General features: G+C 57.6%; 2 non-coding genes across 2 annotated transcripts; both read right to left on the bottom strand.

Moving 5' to 3' along the window:
* On the bottom strand, window positions 1-182 carry LOC148647429 (U2 spliceosomal RNA). Its single transcript, XR_015926995.1, has one exon. It is a non-coding gene; the product is annotated as a U2 spliceosomal RNA (small nuclear RNA).
* Window positions 183-7,148: 6,966 nt separating this feature from the next.
* On the bottom strand, window positions 7,149-7,343 carry LOC148647428 (U2 spliceosomal RNA). Its single transcript, XR_015927003.1, has one exon. It is a non-coding gene; the product is annotated as a U2 spliceosomal RNA (small nuclear RNA).
* Between the last annotated feature and the right edge of the window lie 2,118 nt (window positions 7,344-9,461).

Here is a 9,461-nt window from a genome sequence, read left to right as displayed (position 1 = left end):
AGGTGGTGCACCGCTCCCGGAGGCGCTGCAATACCGGGCCGATGCGTGGAGAGGACGGAGCAAGCTCCTGATCCAGCTCCCTGTTCCAAAAATCCGTTTAATATGTGGTCCCCCGATGGGGGACGTATCAGATATTAAACTGATAAGAACAGATTTTTTTTTTTTTTTTTCTTATAAAATATACTTTATTCCGAAAAAAAAAACACATCTCAAAAGGAAAACATCTCATACAATAACACTCCACAAGTTAAAACAACGGCGGAACGGCGGTGATTGTCCGTTTTCAATCCTTGCAAGGGTGGGCGGATTTGCGCTATTATGAGTGTCCCTCCAAACCCTACCGCTTGCTGTAAACCATTAATCCCTGTACAGGGTCCATAGGCCTTTCCAGCGCTCCTTTGCCGTGGGGAAACCCCATTTAGCAACGTCGCGCTTCATCCTCCTCCTGAGGTCCGCCAGGATCCTCTCCTCCAGCTCCCTCGCTCCCCATTCGATGTTGTGCCGGATGAGATTGTTCCTCGCGTCCCACAGGCCTTTCTTTGTCAGGGACAGCAGCAGCCACAACAGGAACTGCGTCCCCCTGTCCAGTCCGGTAGGTGCCAGCCCCAGCAGAACGTACTGGTAACTGAGCACCGCACCCGTCCCCAGGAGTTGCATGGTGTTGTCCATTCTGCCCCACACCGCCTTGGCGAAGGGGCAGCTCCAGAACACGTGCTCCTGAGTCTCCTCGACGAAACACGTGTCCCGGGGGCAATGCGGATTCCTGGTAAGCGAGTGTCTGTAGAGGACCTCTCTGGTAGCCAGTCTCTTGTGTACGGCCATCCAGTTGAGGTCCTTCAGTTCGTTGTCCAGTTCTTTAGGCTGCGTCCTTTCCCAGACTTGTCTGGGAACTCGCAGCCTTTCGTCGGCGACCAGATGCCCCCTCACCTCTTTGTACAGAGCTCTGTGGTTGGTGCAGAGCTCTGGCTGTCTCGTGGCCTCGTACCTCCTGCTCCACTTGACAGCGTGGGTGTAGAACTTTGGTCGCCTCTCTGCCTTGGGCCCGGTGTTTGACCACTGGACCAAGTGCCTCATCGGGATGGAGAGCCACAGCCTGACAAAGTACTGGTACTTGTGGCCGATGGGCTCCCGCAGCGCCCGACAGAGGTTGCAGTAAAAGATGCAGTCGAGTTTCAGGGGGAAATGTGGGACATCTCGACCCCCTTCCTCGACCGGCTGACACATCCGATTTCTCGTGATGTACTCGTACCTGCCGCCCCAGACGAAGCCGAAGATCATCCCTTGCAGCGCTCGTCTGAGTCTGGCCGGCAGCGGGTACACCACCGCCAGGTAAACCAAAGCCGGCAGGACGTCTGCTTTCAACACCATCACTTTCCCTGTGTAGGACAGCGACCGCGTTTTCCACAGACCCAGCTTCGCGTTCACCTTGGCGATCCTCTCAGTCCAGTTGTTGGTCTCGTTGTCCTGGCTCTGGAAGGAAACCCCCAGTATTCTGAGGGGCTCCGTGCAGAGCTCGAGACCCTCCGGCGCCGTCGTCCTGTGCTTCCAGGGCCCGAAGAACTTCAGTTTGCTCTTTCGGCGGTTGAGCTTCGACCCCGAGGCTCTGGAGTATTGCTCCATGACCTGCAGGGCCCTCCTCAACCCCCTGTCCGACCTCAGGAACAGCGTCGTGTCGTCGGCGTACTGGGAGATCTTCAGGGTTTCCCCCGCGCCTCCCGGTATCTCCAGGCCGTCGATGACGGGGTCCCGTCTCACCGCCTCTGCTAAGGGCTCTGTGAAGAGAACATAGAGAAGGGGTGAAAGGGGGCAGCCCTGTCGTACTCCGGATTCCTGGGGAATGAAATCCCCCAGGTTTCCGTTCACGTTCACTCTGCTGCCCACGTCAGAGTACAGAATCTGAATCCAGCGGCTGAAACTCTCTCCGAAACCGAAGCGTTCCAGCACCCTGAACAGATAGCTGTGGTTCACTCTGTCGAAGGCTTTCTCCTGGTCCAGGCTGGCCACCATCATGGGCACGTTCCGGTCCTCGGCCCAGGCGATGGCGTCTCTGGTCAGCTGGAGGTTCCAGCTGACGGATCGCCCCTCCACCCCACACGTCTGGTCGCTGTGGATGATGTGGGGGAGGGCGGTTCTCAGTCTGCCGGTCAGGAGCTTGGACAGGATCTTTACGTCCACGCAGAGCATCGTGATCGGCCTCCAGTTTTTGAGGTCGGTGGCGTCTCCTCCCTTGAAGAGCAGGGAGATGACGCCCTCCCTCATGGTGTCTCCGAGTTTCCCCCGGCGGAAGATCTCCTGCGCCACTTCCACCAGATCTGCCGCCAGGGTGTCCCAGAAGCAGGTGTAGAATTCCTTGGGGAGTCCGTCCGGCCCCGGCACCTTGCCATTCTCCATGGACAAGAGCGCCGCCTTCAGCTCCTCGGCCGTGATCGGACCCTCCAAGTCCTCCCTCACCTCCTCCGGTACTCGTGCCGTCAGCCCCTCCAGAAAAGCATCGCCTGCCTCCACCTCCGTCTGCTTTTCTGAAAAGAGCTCTGTGTAGAAAGCGGTGGCCGCCTCTACTTTGTCGCTCTCGTCCAGCACTTCCTCTCCATCTCCCCGTCTCAGGCTGTGGATCACCCTCTTTTTCTGGGCTCCCCGGACCTGGTTGAAGAAATAGGAGGAACAGGTTTCATTATTTTCGTAATGCTCCCTCTGTGCTTTGACGAGGAAAGCCTTGGCTTTCTCCGTGTGCAGTCTGCGGAGCCTCTCCTTCAGGTCCCGTGCCCGGGCTGAATTGAAGGCTCCTCCCCCGTTAGCCGAGCTGTACTCCTCCTCGAGTTGCCTCTGGAGTCGTGCAGCTTCCTTCCTCTCCCTGGCCGCCTTCCGTCTGCAGTACGTCTGCGCCAGGGTTCGGGTCCTGTCCTTCACCGACTCCCACCATTCCACCACGGAGCTGTAGCCGTCCCTCAGGTTTCCCCAGCTCGCGTAGTCTTTCCGGAACAGTGCCCTGAAGTCGTCTTCCTCCAGTATCTCCCGGTTCAGCTTCCAGTACCCACGACCGAATGCCGGCAGGCTGGTGTTAGCCACCACCGTCAAGCGCTCGTGGTCGGAATACCACGCCGGGGACACCGTCGCCGACTCCAGGGAGCAGGTCGTGTGCACGAAGATGTAGTCCAGGCGGCTGCACACTCCCCGGGAGTTCTTCCAGGTCGGTCCGGCGTCGTTCGGGCGGCACCGTCTGAAGCCGTCTACTAGGGAGAACTGCTTGAGTAGCGACTCCAGCTCTGCCGAGCTAGCGTCGCTCCCCTTCTCCCGGTCGACGTTGAAGTCCCCGCCGAGCACCACCTGTCTGTTAGTGGTGCAGCAGCTGGCCAGGTCAGCAAACACTTCCTTCCGGATAGAGGGTTCCGTCGGAGCATAGACGTTAATCGCTCTCAACTTCTGCCCTCTCCAGTCGATGTCTGCGACCAGGATCCGGCCCTGCACCACCGAGAAGGAGGAAACCAGCGTCATCTCTGGGTTCCCGAGGAGGATTCCCACTCCGGAAGAGTGGACCCCTCCTACGCTCCAGCATGATTCTCCCTTCGTCCATTCCCTGGTGAATGTCAGCTTGTCGCTTTCATCCTTCAGGTGGACCTCCTGTAAGAAACAAACTGAGAAAGACTTTGAGGCCAGATCATGAAAGACTCCCCGTCTTTTCACTGGGTCTCTCAGCCCTCTCACGTTAGTTGTTAAGAAGGTTAGTTTCACAGTCATGGTTAAACTAGTGAAAGGTAAACCTCCTCTCTGTACTTACGGTAGAAACTTGGGAGTCTACATCTGGGCACTGTTTAGCCTAGATGTAACTCCTCTCGTTCGGGTCCTGGGGGGAATATACTGGGCTCCCTCCAGGTTTCGCTGGGGACTGAAAGGAAAACATGCTGGACAGGTCCAGCCCTACCATCAGTCCGGGCTCCAGGGCGGCTTCAAAATAATCCTCGTCGTCCTCGAGGATACTCTCAGCCACCGCTTCGGGGAGGCTCCTTTCTTCCCTCTCTCGGGGGGTTTCGGGGGCCTCCAGATTCTCCTGGGCCTCGAGGGAAGGGGGCTCCAGTTCCTGGGCTGCCTCTTCCTTTTGTCCCTGGGCCTCGGGGGAGGGGGTTACCTCTTCCTGGGCTGCCTCCTCCTTTTGTCCCTGGGCCTCGGGGGAGGGGGTTACCTCTTCCTGGGCTGCCTCCTCCTTTTGTCCGTGGGACTCGGGGGAGGGGGGTTCCTTTTCCTGGGCCTCGGGGGGGAGGGTTTCCATTTCCTGGAGCGCCTCCTCCGGTTGTTCCTGGGCCTGGAGGGAAGAAAGTTCCGTTTCCTCTAGGGCGAGGAAACGGTTTTCCCTTACCACTCTCTTTTTCTGTCCTTCCGAAGGTGGGTCCGCCCTGGGTCTCTTCTCCCGCTTGCGCTTTCCCTTTTTGCTGGGAGTTATCCAGGTCCCTTCCTCCGGTCGGCCATCTTGTCCCTCTTCCTGGCGGCCATCTTGTGGCACCGATGCGGCTGGGGGTGTGGCCTCGGCAGTTTCGGGTCTCAGCGGGGGAGGTGCGGGTTCTTTGTTCTCAGCCCTCTCCCTTTGTCTGGAGACCGGTTTCTGCCTGCCGGCTTCCACCACCTGCGCAAACGAAGGTTTGCTTACCTTACATTGGCGAAGGAGGTGTCCCTCGGCGCCGCATCCGTCACACTTTTTGGCTGCCCGGCAGGTTTTTGCCAGGTGCCCGTCCTCATTGCAGTTGTGACATCTGACGATGTCACATGTGTTTGTTTTGTGGCCGGACCGTCTGCACTTGCTGCAGAAATCCGGCATCCTGGGGTAGTAGAGGTAGCCCCTGTCGGCTCCGATGTTGAAGCGAGCCGGGGGGTGCTGGAAACCGTCAACGCCCTCTGGGTCCTCCTTCAGGAGGACTCGGTACTGGCGTTTGCCGTACCAGACGCCTTCGTCCCTGACCTCTGTCGGTTTTCCCACTACGGTTACATACCTCCCTAGGTACGCTGTTACCCGCTCCGCTGGTACGTAGGGATTGTACGTGCAAACCGTAATGGTCCTCTGGTTCGTCTTCCTCATAGGCTCCGGCCTGAAATCAGAGAAACCAGGGTGCTTACCTTTCTCCCTGACCAGTCTCGTTGCCTTTTCGTACGCCGCGTCCGTGGCCATGTAGGCCTCCATGTATCTCTCTGCCTTGTTGTCCTGGAGGCAGTAGAGATCGCCGGCCACCAACTGCAAGATCCCTCGCAGGAAGGTCATGAAAAAGGCCTTAGCAGTCGGCATCGGCTCTGTCTTCTTTGTCCAGTGGAACCGGATCAAAGTCCTCTTGTCCGCCATCTCTGAGGGAGAAAAAGGGAACAAAAAGGAAAAAAGGAGGGAAAGAGAGAGAGCAAAAGGAGCAGCGAGGGAGCCCTGGCCTTTGTCCTTGTGGGCAAAGCCCAGCTAGGTGCAGGCGCAGGAGGAGAGAGAGAGAGGAGAGCGGAAAGTGCTTCCGGGTCTCAAGGAAGAAAGCAAGCACCGCGGGCAGGCCACGTGTACCTGCTCCCAGCCAAGAGGCCAAGGAGGCAGAGAGAGAGAGAGCGGGAGAGAGAGGGAGCGGATAGCGCTTCCGAGTCTCAAGGAAGAAAGCAAGCACCGCGGGCAGGCCACGTGTACCTGCTCCCAGCCAAGAGGCCAAGGAGGCAGAGAGAGAGGGAGAGAGAGAGAGAGAGAGAGGGAGCGGATAGCGCTTCCGAGTCTCGAGGTGGAAAGCAAGCACCGCGGGCAGGCCACGTGTACCTACTCCCAGCCAAGAGGCCAAGGAGGCAGAGAGAGAGGGAGAGAGAGAGAGAGAGAGAGGGAGCGGATAGCGCTTCCGAGTCTCGAGGTGGAAAGCAAGCACCGCGGGCAGGCCACGTGTACCTACTCCCAGCCAAGAGGCCAAGGAGGCAGAGAGAGAGGGAGAGAGAGAGAGAGAGCGAGAGAGAGAGGGAGCGGATAGCGCTTCCGAGTCTCGAGGAAGAAAGCAAGCACCGCGGGCAGGCCACGTGTACCCACTTCCAGCCAAGAGGCCAAGGAGGCGGAGCAAGAGAAAGGGGGAGGGGAGAGGAGAGGAGAGAGCAGAGAGAGAGAACGTTGATGCCGGATTCCACCCAGCTCAGCTGCTGCTTGGCCTTAACCCCCTAGGCTCAACCTAGAGCGATACCAGCTCAAGCACTCTTCAGAATCTTCGATCGCCTTCTAGACCTCTGGCAAGACAAGAACTGCGGGCATGCCACTTGAACTTGATCTTAGCCAAAAGGCCGAGAAGCGATGCCCACAAAGGCGCGGACCGACGCGCGGGCGTTCCGCTGGCGCACAGTGGCGCAGGCCGACTCCTCTGGAGCCCGGGACCCGCGCAGCCGCCGGCCTCCCTGCAGCCAGAGGCCTGCCGCGGGACTCTGCTCCCCCTCTCTCTTGCCTGCCCGCCTGCCTTCCTGCCAGTCCCGGGCGGGGGCCCTGCTCTTTGATCTTCTGTCAACGGCCCGACAACGACCGCAGCCGCAGGGGGCGCCAGCCGCCCGGCCTCCTTAGCTTAGGCCCCTCCCACCGGCAGCAGCTGCGCCCAACCGGCTGCAAGCGAAAGCCGAGCGCCAGCACCTGCGGGCAGAGGCAAGGGGCAGCTCTCTCTCGGGAGGGAGGGACGGGGACGCGCGCGCGCGCGCACACACGCCTGCCTGCCTGCCTGCCGAAAAAAAAGAAAGAAAAGGTGGATATACTAAGTTTTTGGGAGGGAAAACGCCCAGCTGTCGAAAGGGGCCCGCCTGCAGGGACGGGGACGGACACACACACAAGCAAGCAAGCAAGCAAGCAAGCAAGCAAGCCACGCCTGCCTCCCTGGGAAAAGGCTGAAAAACCTAAGTTTTTTGGAGGGAAAACGCACGGGAGCCGAAAAGGGGGCCGGCCTGCTTGCCCAGAGAGTCGAGACGCGGGAAAGCGCACAGAGGGAGCACGGGAACCGAGAGGGCGAGAGAGAGACAGAACACAGAGACACACAGATGGACGAGGGACGAGGGACGAGACCCGAGAAGAAGGAGCTCCAGTCCACTCCGCTTGCTTGCTCGCTCGCTCGCTCGCTCGCTCGCTCGCTAGCTAGCTAGCTAGCTAGCTACCTACCTACGTCTGTCTTTTCACCGCTGAGAGAAGGTGGTGCACCGCTCCCGGAGGCGCTGCAATACCGGGCCGATGCGTGGAGAGGACGGAGCAAGCTCCTGATCCAGCTCCCTGTTCCAAAAATCCGTTTAATATGTGGTCCCCCGATGGGGGACGTATCAGATATTAAACTGATAAGAACAGATTTTTTTTTTTTTTTTTTTTTTATTACAAAAATACAAAATATACAAAACAATACATACAAGACACAGTTACCTACAACCCCCGACAACACACAGAAATTAACCTAAAGAAAAAAGACCCTTCCATCGTTCCTTTGCTGCAGAAAAACCCCACCGTGAGATATCCCACTTAACCCTTCTCCCAATATCGTGCTGAATTTTCCAAACTATTGTGTCCGGTGAATCCCCCTTCCCGTGCTCTACTAATTCTTTACGTGACATCCACAAAAACCATTTAACTAGACTGATAATGAGCCACAAAAGGAAACCACAGTTCCATTTACGTGGTCCCAGAACCCCTTTCAATACTATCTGTGCAGTCAAGTTAAAATCCGTACTCACTCTCTCCAACAACCATTCGCTCTTCTTCCATACCTGTTGTGAAAAGGTGCACCCCCAGAAAACATGCATGACTGTTTCGATCTCCGCGCAATCCGGGCGGGGACACCGATTTTGTCTCGAAAGACCGTGACTATGCAATGTCTCCCGGACCGGCATACGATTCCATCTGGCCAGCCAATTGAGGTCTTTTAACCTGTTGTCAAGACCAACAGGCTGAATTTGCCGCCAGCCTTCTTCCGAAACCCCGACCACTGCCGGGCCGGCCTTTGCGACCACTGTCCTGTATAAGGCCTTGTGGTCTAAGGACGCCCGCCCCTCCCTGGCTGCAGGGTACTTTTTCAGCCACTTTACGGCGTGCCTGTAGTGCGGGGGCAGCCTTTCGGCCTTAGGCGTCCTATTGGACCAAGCCACAAGGTGCCTCATCATGACAGATAACCACAGCTTTACGTAGCACACGCACAGGTGGTCAGGGTCCTCATGGAGGATCATACACAGGCCGGACACAAACAGGGTATCCAGTTTGGCCGGCAAATCTGGAACGGCCCTCCCCCCTTCCTCTACCGGTCTACACATGTGCACTCGGGCGATGTACTCATAACCCGCACCCCAGATGAACCGGAAGACTGCTCTAACGAGATCCCTCCTCATGCTGGCAGGTAAGGGAAACACCCTGGCCAGATGCACTAGCAATGGCAGGATGTCCACCTTGATTACTAGGACCTTCCCTGTATAGGAAAGTGTCCTATCCTGCCACATACCCAACCTCTGGTTTACCCGCCGAAGCTTGTCCTCCCAATTCAATCTCGCGGAATCGCCCGAGTGAAATCGGATGCCCAAGATCTTTAATGGACCCGGCTCCAGGGGGAGGCCCGCGACCTCGTCTCTCCTGTCCTTCCACTTGCCAAAGTACTTGATGGCACACTTGTCCCTGTTTAGACAGGACCCGGTGCCTGCTGAGAGGTCCTCCATCAACTCAAGTACCCGGTACATACTCCTTTCGGATGTAAGGAACAGTGAGATGTCGTCAGCATAGGCCGCGACTTTTACCTGCTCACCCCCACTGCCTGGAACCACCACGCCCTCAATCAGGGGATCCTTGTGAATTGCTAGGAGGAGGGGCTCGGTGTACAGGACGTAAAGGAGGGGAGACAGGGGACAACCCTGCCTCACCCCACAACCGACCGGCACTCCCGCTCCCAACCTCCCGTTGATGCACACCCGTGATACCACACCATTGTAAAGTGTCTTGATCCACCTGATGAAGGCATGGCTCAAGCCCAGCCGCGCCAGAACCTCCCAGAGGAAGGCATGGTGAACCCTATCAAAGGCCTTACTCTGGTCGAGACTGACCAGCATGAGCTCTAGGTTCCGATCTTCTACCCAGGCAACCGTGTCTCTGATGAGATGGAGATTCCAAGCTATTTTCCGGCCCTCTACACTGCAAGTCTGGTGCTTACTAACCAGATCTGGCATCACCTTCCTCAGCCTCCTACCCAGTACTCTTGCCAAGATCTTATAATCGGTGCAGAGTAACTGGATCGGCCTCCAGTTTTCCAGATCTGCCTTATCACCCTTTTTGAAGATAAGAGACAAGACTCCTACCTTCATTGTTGTTCCCATCTCCCCGACTTGCAGTATTTCCCGGAAGACCTCCATGAGCATGGGCTGAAGCGTGTCCCAAAAGGCAACATAGAAATCTATGGGCAGGCCGTCGACGCCGGGGGCGGTTCCCCGACGCAGGCCGGCCATGGCTTCCTTCACCTCCGCGGCCGTTAGATCCC

Source organism: Lepisosteus platostomus, chromosome 15 (genome assembly GCF_059453375.1).
Source record: "Lepisosteus platostomus isolate fLepPlt1 chromosome 15, fLepPlt1.hap1, whole genome shotgun sequence".
Lineage (NCBI taxonomy): Eukaryota > Metazoa > Chordata > Actinopteri > Semionotiformes > Lepisosteidae > Lepisosteus > Lepisosteus platostomus.
Note: the sequence above shows the minus strand (reverse complement) of the source record. Positions and strands in the feature narration are given on the sequence as shown.